General features: G+C 32.8%; 1 pseudogene; it reads right to left on the reverse strand.

Annotated features, from left to right (window-relative positions):
* Nucleotides 1–316: 316 nt before the first annotated feature.
* On the reverse strand, nucleotides 317–3,741 carry LOC131173273 (zinc finger CCCH domain-containing protein 48-like; annotated as a pseudogene).
* Nucleotides 3,742–9,106: the final 5,365 nt, after the last annotated feature.

Genomic DNA, 9,106 nt, shown 5'->3' on the forward strand with positions numbered 1-9,106 from the left:
GTGTAATCATTATTTACAAACTGTGCAATTCTTACTACTATGGTTTTTCTTTTCTTTAAGAAATTCATTCTCTTAGTATTAATAACAAATTCTCCTATTTTGAATCACTAATACTAAACAAAATACCAAAAAACAATTACTCATTTTGTGATAAAAATGATAAAATACTAAAAAGTGAATGAAAGTAAAATCAACATAAAAGGCAGCAATATGATATTTTATTTGGCAGCAATAAGAAAAAAAAAAGAACCAAAAAGAAAACATTGAAATTAAGAAAATAAAATTTGGACCGCACTAAGGTCGCCTACGCACCTCCTAAGGAGGAGGATCAGGTCCACGTAGTTCTCAAGTTAATCTCTATTTAAGAACTGAGTACAAAGTACATAGATACTATGCTACTTGTAGAACTCTTCCATGTGATTCAGCCAACTTCCAAACATTAAGCAATCCTGTTCCATCACCAGTGAAAAAAAGACCACCAGGACCTGTCTCGATCGTTTTTACTTCTCCCTTCGAAAAAATCCTGCCCCTCTCGTTGAATCTGAAAAAGAAAATGATAATTTTTGTAAGTTAATGCCGAAACTAAAAGATTTGTTAACCACAAGTAGATTACTATTGGTTATTTAGTGTACTTACGATGGTAGATCATATAGGTAAATAGAGTTGTCGTTGCAAGAGCAAAATAAAACCGGTTTGTCTTCTACATCATGCATCCCGAACAAAGCAATAGCACCCTATTACATACAATTTTGTCGTCCATCAGTCAAGTCGTTGCACAGTTAAAAAAATTCTCATCCAACAAAAGCATAAATAAAAACTATGAAACACATTCCATAAGACCATCTATAAGGTAATAACATATGTTTGGTTCAAAGAAATCCAACCCCAAGTTCCGAGAAACAAAAAGTTCATACTTCAAAACGCACAACAACATGCACTTGAAAATTGGAGATTATTCAACTTACATGCTCCTTCTCATGTGTATAGATCACCTCTATGTTGCCCTCTTTTGTAGAGGCCTGCACTTTTATTGTCCGGTCTAATGAACAAGACAACAAATACTCATCCCAGCATATAAGGGACATCACAGCATCGACATGACCATTCAGCGTGTGAATACACTGTAAAGTATCGAGTTCCCACGCCTGGGCAAAAAAAAAAAAAGAGTATGAGAGGGGACACATAAAAACAAAAATATCCTTCTCATGCAAAAGAAGAATTAAAAAGGGAAAATAATAATAATAATAATAATAATAATAATAATAATAATAATAATAATAATAATAAAATCCTATGAACTATTTAGATATTAGATATGGGAAGAGAACATGAAGAATAACCACTATAAGAAATAAAATTGCTTCCAAATATCGCTAGGATGCACTATTAATATACAAATTCAATTAAAAACGAAAAAAAAAATTATGGCGCCTCAGAACTTCTGTGAATTGAACACCGACAAGATACGTATGTGGGCTTCAAAAGTTTAAATAATACAATTCACTGCCTTAATACAAGTGCTAGAGAGTGTTTAATCCCATGTTTAGCAAGGTGTAGGGCTAAACCACTGCACCAAATGTGTCTCCCCCCCTCTTTCTTCTGTTCAACCAAAAATAAAAAAAGAATATAGAAATTGGTGTAAAATACCAGTATCAAAGCTAAACAGTAAGGTTACAAAAATTACCCTTATTGTACTGTCCATGGAACCAGAGTAAAGCCAATCCCTTCCAATAGTTAAGCATATCACAGCACCAGTATGGCCTTTCAAAGATGTGGCATGTTCAAAAGGATTTGGGTTTTCTGTACTCCCTTTCCATGCCAAAATGGAACCATCCTACAAACCCAAAAAAGAAAAGGATCGGAATACTTCATTTTTTAAGATCAAATGTGCAGTATAACAATTAAACACGAACATTCCAACAAATGGTGCCCTACATCAGTGCCTTACAATTAAATTTAAGAAGGGCAAATAATAACGTTGCACCAAAAAATAATGCATCAACTCTAAACTTCCACATCATGCAACAATTATTAGAAGAAAAAGAAAGAACCTTCTTGTTCCACCATTACCTGTGCCCCGCAAAAAGCGTATCAGAAGAAACAGTCATAGCATAAACTTGCCCAACTGGTCCATTAAGATTATAGTCAGCAGCTGTCTCGATGTTCCACGCCTGCAAAATCACATACAAAACCACCCTAGCTCAAAAGCTGAAACTAACCCAGCTCAATAAAGCACTCCAAGCAAGATATGATCTAACCTTAACAACATTTGGCAAGCCTACAAATATCCATGGGCCTTCACTGATTAAAGACCCAATTTCATCACCAAGATTTATCACCCTTGTGGACTGACCAGTATGACAATCCCAAACATGTACTGTTCCATCACTGCTTCCTGAATAAAGCTTATCAGATCCTGAAGGAAGTGCCACCCCACAGACAGCCTAGCATAAGAAAACTCATCAATGAAATTCATCCAATCATACATAGGTTTACACGTTAAGCAATTGTGCACATAATTTTGTCTACATGTAAAAGTAAACACACAATAGATCCTGCATCAAAAACAGAAAAGGAAGAAGAAGAAGAAGTTCAACAAAATGATTACCTGAGTGTGTCCCTTGAGGTTTGCCAGCAGTGAAAACCAATCCCCACGAAACCATGAATGCAAGAACTGGCACCCATCACCTTTAATACAACTGCCTGACATCCAGTAATCACACGCCTTATTTGAGCTCTTGTTAACGGTTTTATCTTCAGAAGCATCAGAGCACTTGCTGGACGCTCCTATCTCCTCCATATTTCCCGAATCTGTGCTGGTGCAGGAAATGGAGCTCTCCTCAATACTTTTATATTCAGACACACCACCTCCAGTAGCTGAAGCCAAAGAATTACTAGGATTGGGGCGCTTCCTAGGCAGATGCTTATCATCATGATTGGAACTCTTCTGAACAGTTTTAGCTTCAGATCCTGCCATTGAATTGCCTAGGCCGTAGCTAGACCTCCTCATCGACTGTCCCTCCAGTAAAACATTGGATTCCTTAGAGGTTCTGCGGTAAACATTAGGAGGTAGTGATTCTCTGTGCATGAACCTACACGGGTTTCTATTACACTTTCCCCGCATCCAGAAGCGACAAACAATGTTGCTATGCGCAGCTCCTCCTCCAAGTCGTCTATGAACGGCCTCAGCTCCCATGCTAAAAGGACAAAACACGATAGCAGAATGAACAAGTTGAACCATACAATCTTTGGCGATTCAGTTTTGTCTGACGCGATCAAAACTAAAACCCTAATCGGAGTCAGAGAAAGCATAGCAAAAGATCCCAATATAAAGCTGTTCATCTCTTATTTGCAAATGCTTACGCTTCAGAAATAAACTGATTCCCCACAATAAACCTTAATAAAAATGGTAAAGAAAGATCCAGCCAGATAAACCATATAATATCCACACACTGATAAGGCAACCAAATCCTCATATCTCTACACTGTCAAAATCCACCAATTGTAGTCTGTAACTAGTTATAATCTAGAATCTTGAAATCCAATCGCCGATCCTCCAGCAAAAGCAAACGAAAATAAAAGAAAGTCTAAGAATGAAACCCTAAATATCCACCAAAGACAAGCAAATAAACTGGATTTGATCATCATCGCAACAGATTCCTCGGCGATCATAGCTTCTTGGTGATCCATAAAAGGATGATGATGATAAAGAAACCCTAAAATGATTGTGATGAACAGATTGCAAACCTTATTATGTAAAAGAACACAGAAGATCGATCAAGCTTCCGAAGTATTCTTGTTGATCGATCGGGAGATCACAAAAGAGAGACCACGACGCGACGGTGAACAGGTAAAACGAAAGATGCGTAGGTATTACGTTTGGAAAAAGCGGGACAATTTTGCGTTTGAGTTTATTTATAATGGACCTCCGCCTAATTCTAATCCAGTTGATTAGGGATTTTTTTATTCAAAGATATCCCTTCTTCAACAATTATCTTCAGATTTAATCCTTATCTTATAGATAATATATATAAAAAAATAATCCTCATTTTGCAATTAAAAATCAAACTAAAAATAAAACATTAAATAATTACAAAAATTAAATTTAAATGATTTTATATGTAATTTATTTATAAATTTTTAAAATATACTCATTTTTTTATTATTAATTTATAGAGATTTTATCTTCCAAACTCTAATTGGTTATAAGCTAAAAAATTAAAAAAATAAATTAATAAAATTAAAAATATCTTATTTTATCAATAATTATCTTTAGCAAATATGAGAAGATCCTCATCTTATAAATAAAAAAATAAAAATAAGAGTAAAAATAAAGTAATTAATTTAAATAATTATAAAAAATACTAAAGCTAAATGATTGCTTCTAATTTTTTAAAATTTCTTATTACCATAGTTAAAATTAAAAGCATTGTTTGGATTAGAGATTTGAGATAATTAATAAAAATTTCAATGATTACTTTAAACTAGTTTCGTAAATGTACTCTTCAACCCTTTGAATTACTGCATTTCAAAAAGTTGTAAAATTAGAACTGTTGTCAATCAGTTGTTGCTGTTTTAAGATAAAAATGCGCTGTACCCTTTCTCCTAATATATTTCTACATTATTAGGAATGTATGTTACTCATATTTTTATATATTATTTAATTTTTATTTATCTTTTTCAATAATAAAATAAATATGGTATAATAAATAAATAGTTATTTATTTGTTTGAATAATAAAATAAATAAACATAATAAATTAATAATTATATATTTATTTCAATAATATATATATATATATATATATATATATCCACTGCAGCTAGACAAAGTTTTACCAAACAATTAATATAAATCAACTATCATCAGCTATCAGCTAATAGAAACAACCATTACTGATTAACTATTAGCTGCATCCAATAGTTAAACAAAATAGGTGTGACGCCCCTTACCCGTCTATTGTATAGCCGAGCAAGAAGTGCCACATTCGGTGCCGGAGCATCCTATCTTATCTTGTCATGTCTATTGTAAATTTTAATGTCATTTAAATCAGGTAATTTATGTGTAAATTTTTTTTTTTATATATATATATATCTTATTTCTGTGGAGACCCGGACAGATCCTCCTCTGTTTTATTAGCATCTGGCGGGTTCCACTATCACGTGTTAACATATTCATAGTCATCTCACATATTTCCATATCATATTTTCTTTTATCATATCATTCACAACTATTTATGAGATCTCAAAATGAAGTGTCATCTATTGCATTCATATGGAAATTTATAGATAATAAATTATAAGTTTTCATTTCAAGTCCAAAATAAAATACATCATAAACTAGTAAATACATCATGACTAGACATAATGAACCAAAATACTAGTCTACACATGGGCCCTACCAAAATACAAAAGACTTATGAGGTGACTCTGATCGGTGGTAGATCCGATCAAACTCTCTCGAATACTCATCTGTGCGGCGATTGATGCGATCTCCATACCTACGCGATGGAAAACCAACGCGCTAAGCATAATGCTTAGTGGTGCATAATTTATAATAACAATAATTAAACAATTGAATTAATATTTACAAATCATAATTTCTGGGTCTTTTACATTTTTATTGCTCTTTGGAAACAATTAACATTATTGGGATCTTTCCTGTTTACTTATTGTATATTCAGTATTAATTAATTATTATCAATGCCCATGAAACCTATAACAAATTATAAAAGCTGGATACACGGGAGTATACGGGTTAGACAGCCATATGTCTATCCCAGATACATCCATCGAGCACGAGGCGGTATCGGGCACGAGACCCGCTGTCCGGCTTGTCAAGCCAGAAATAAAGTAGGCATATAGCCTGTAGAACAATCACACCAGACATATATTGTCAGTTCATGATTTGCTCTATAAGCAGTACTGCTATCTGTGGTCCCTAATTGGTATACCAATTTATCCAAACTAAATAAATAAGTCTAGGTATACTATGGGCAATTAAACATTTTTAATTATTTTAGCACTATTCACTGTTATTTTTCTAGTACTGTTCATTGGTACCATAAATTTCATATTAATAGGACATTAGTCCCAATTTACATATTCATATCATTTTTTATATTTAATTATCCTTATGAGTATTTTAATTTTCATATATAGCATTTTTCCCATGAACCTTTCTTTAGGTTCATGTTGATGTGTCATATTTATCTAGGAATTTGACTAGGTTAGGATGTCTATTTAGTCACAATTCCTTCATAATAATTGCTCCTCTATGTTTAAACTTGAATTTCAGTTTTTGAATCACTGAGTTTGAGGTTATAGAACTCAAGTTATGGACAAAATACCATAACTGGTCCCTTTGCCTCTAAGCTGTCCAGAATTTACATTTCTGGTCAATAAACTTTGACCAGTAATAGTCATTTTGGGACATTTTCTGGGTTGGCAGTTTCAGTGACCCAACTTGTGCTAACAATTTGAATTGGTTAAAGGCAAAACTGGGTTAAGTGGTCTTAATCAATATTGTAGCCCTAAGTATCATGTTTCCAGATCATATTGGCACATCTCAAATGGAATTTCCTAGTGGGAGTTATGGCCAAATGAACACACGGGTATCAAATGGCATTCTGGGTTCAACTTAACATTTTCCAGATTTCAATTCCTAATTTTGGCTAATATTTTCCCTAGGATGCAATGGTTTCTAGAGCTTGGTCAAAACATAAAAATTGTTGTGCTATGTCTTATAAAACTTTTGGCACTAGTTTCACTCAATTTGCAGCTTTGGAGACCAAGTTATAGAGAGAGTTATGACCAAATGAACATGTACTGTTCATTTGGTCATTTTCTGGGTTGGCAGTTTTAGTGACTCAACTTGTGCTAACAGTTTGATTTGGTTAAAAGCAAAACTGGGTTAAGTGGTCTTCATGAAAAATGTAGCCCTATGTCTAAACTTTCCATTGGTAAAATTTTGGGTCATTTGGACCAGTATAGAGAGAGTTATGACCAAATGAACACGTACTGTTCATTTGGTCATTTTCTGGGTTGGGTTGCAGGGAAATCCGAATTTGGGCAGTATTTAGGTCAAGTTTTGGACAGAATTTGGGCATGGTTTCTTCATGGAAAATGGGCTATTTTGGGTCTAGTTTCACCTCCAATTGGCCTCATACCAATTGGGGTCACACAATTTTATTTATGGCCTAAAATGTACACTGCCCTCAACAAACACAACCTGCAGAAAATTGACACTTCCAAAACTCAATCTCCTCCAACTTCCTTACTTCAATTTGCATGTAATACACTTCTATAAGCAACAATCTCATCCCAATAGATCAATTTCAACATTTTACACAAAGTCCTCAACATTTATACAAACCCTAGTTTTCAAAGTTTCAAATTTACACAAACACTACACAATCAAACACCCAAACATTTCAACTAATTATACATTCTCATAGAACCATTTTTCATCACTTAAAAACAATAAATTTCAAGTTCCATGGCTGCCAAAAATTCAAGGGTTCTTTCCTCTAGATTTTCTTTTTGTTTTAATGGTATTTATGCTTAGCTAAACATGCTTTTCATGTTTAATAAAGAGAAGAAGAGGGATTAGTGCACTAACCTCTTGTGACCCACTTCAAACTTTAATCTTTCTTCTTCTAATGGGTATCTAAAGCTTCCTTATGGTGTGGGCTAAATTTTTTTGTGAAGGGGTCTATGGGTTTTGATGGGTAGAAAGCTTGGAAAATCAAGCTTTAAGAAGAACAAAAATGGAGGAAATGAGGGAGACAAGGAGAGAGAGAAGAAATGGAGGAAGAAGATGGGTTGGTGGGAGTTTGTCTCTTGTGCCTATTTATATATATTTTTTTTTGAAATTTCATAAATCTATTTCTTTTCTTTTCTTTTCTTTTCTTTTCTTTTCTTTTCTTCTTCTTTCTCTTCTCATTTTTCAATTTCAAATTCATAAAATTAATTTATGTTAATTATTCTATTTCCAAATTTTAATTTGACATTTAAGTCAAAATTCACATCTAGGGGTGAAATGACCAAAATGCCTTTCATGGTGCATATCGGGTTATTTTTATTATTTTTGTACCAAATAAATAAATTCTCTAAATTTTATTTTATTTCTCAAAATTTTTCCTATATTTTTTTAATATTTATTTCATTAATTTATGCCTCCTCACTATAGTTTAAGTGTAGTTCCAGACATTTTTATTGTCCGTACAGACATTAGTCATCAGAACAGTAAAATGTACGGACTACCTTTGGTGAGGACGTTACAATAGGCCTGAAGTAAAATGATGTGAGTTTAAAATTAAATTTGTTAAAAGTAAAAAATGATTATATTTAATTACTTATAAATAAATAAATTAAATCATATTCTTTTAAGCAAATGAGGGTAGTTTGTTGTTTTTCTCTACTTTAAAAGTACAAAAAAATGGAAGGTCTCGATTTCAAGTCTCCTGATCCAACTATTCTTGGATTATTAACATTTTTTGTATTTAATATTTTAATCAAGGTGAAGTATTTTTGTTATTCTGTTATACAAATCAAAATTTTTAACGGATTGAATGGAATCGAACAGAACTAGAGAAAAATTGAATTGAATTGAACTGTATCAATTCAATTAGATTTATCAATTTAGGATTCATCTTGGACTTAAATTAGACTCATTTAAGATCTAATATTAGTTATATTTCCTATTTTTAATGACAATTTTAGGCCTAATAATAATTAATTAAAATCCGAGATTTATCATCTATAATTTCCTTGCTTCTATTATGCATAATATTCTTCCGCTTAAATACTAATAGTTCTTTTTTTTTTTTAAGTACACGATTTCTCACGTTCGAACTGGGATAGTATTCAAGCCCTCTCAATAATGAATGCTCTAAAATTCGAACCATTGACTTTATAGGTAAAGTTTGTCTGGGATTAGCTATACGCCATTAATCCAACTATTTGTTGGTAATATTGAGATACTCTAAGTGTTGAAAAAGGGCATGGCATTATCTTATGCACGAATAGCATTGAGACATGAGTTGTGGCACTAAGTGGTTGGCATTTTCTTTCAATTGTAGTGGTGCATTGTTGCTTGTGTTTAA

Source organism: Hevea brasiliensis, chromosome 14 (assembly GCF_030052815.1).
Source record: "Hevea brasiliensis isolate MT/VB/25A 57/8 chromosome 14, ASM3005281v1, whole genome shotgun sequence".
In the NCBI taxonomy this organism is placed as follows: Eukaryota; Viridiplantae; Streptophyta; class Magnoliopsida; order Malpighiales; family Euphorbiaceae; genus Hevea; species Hevea brasiliensis.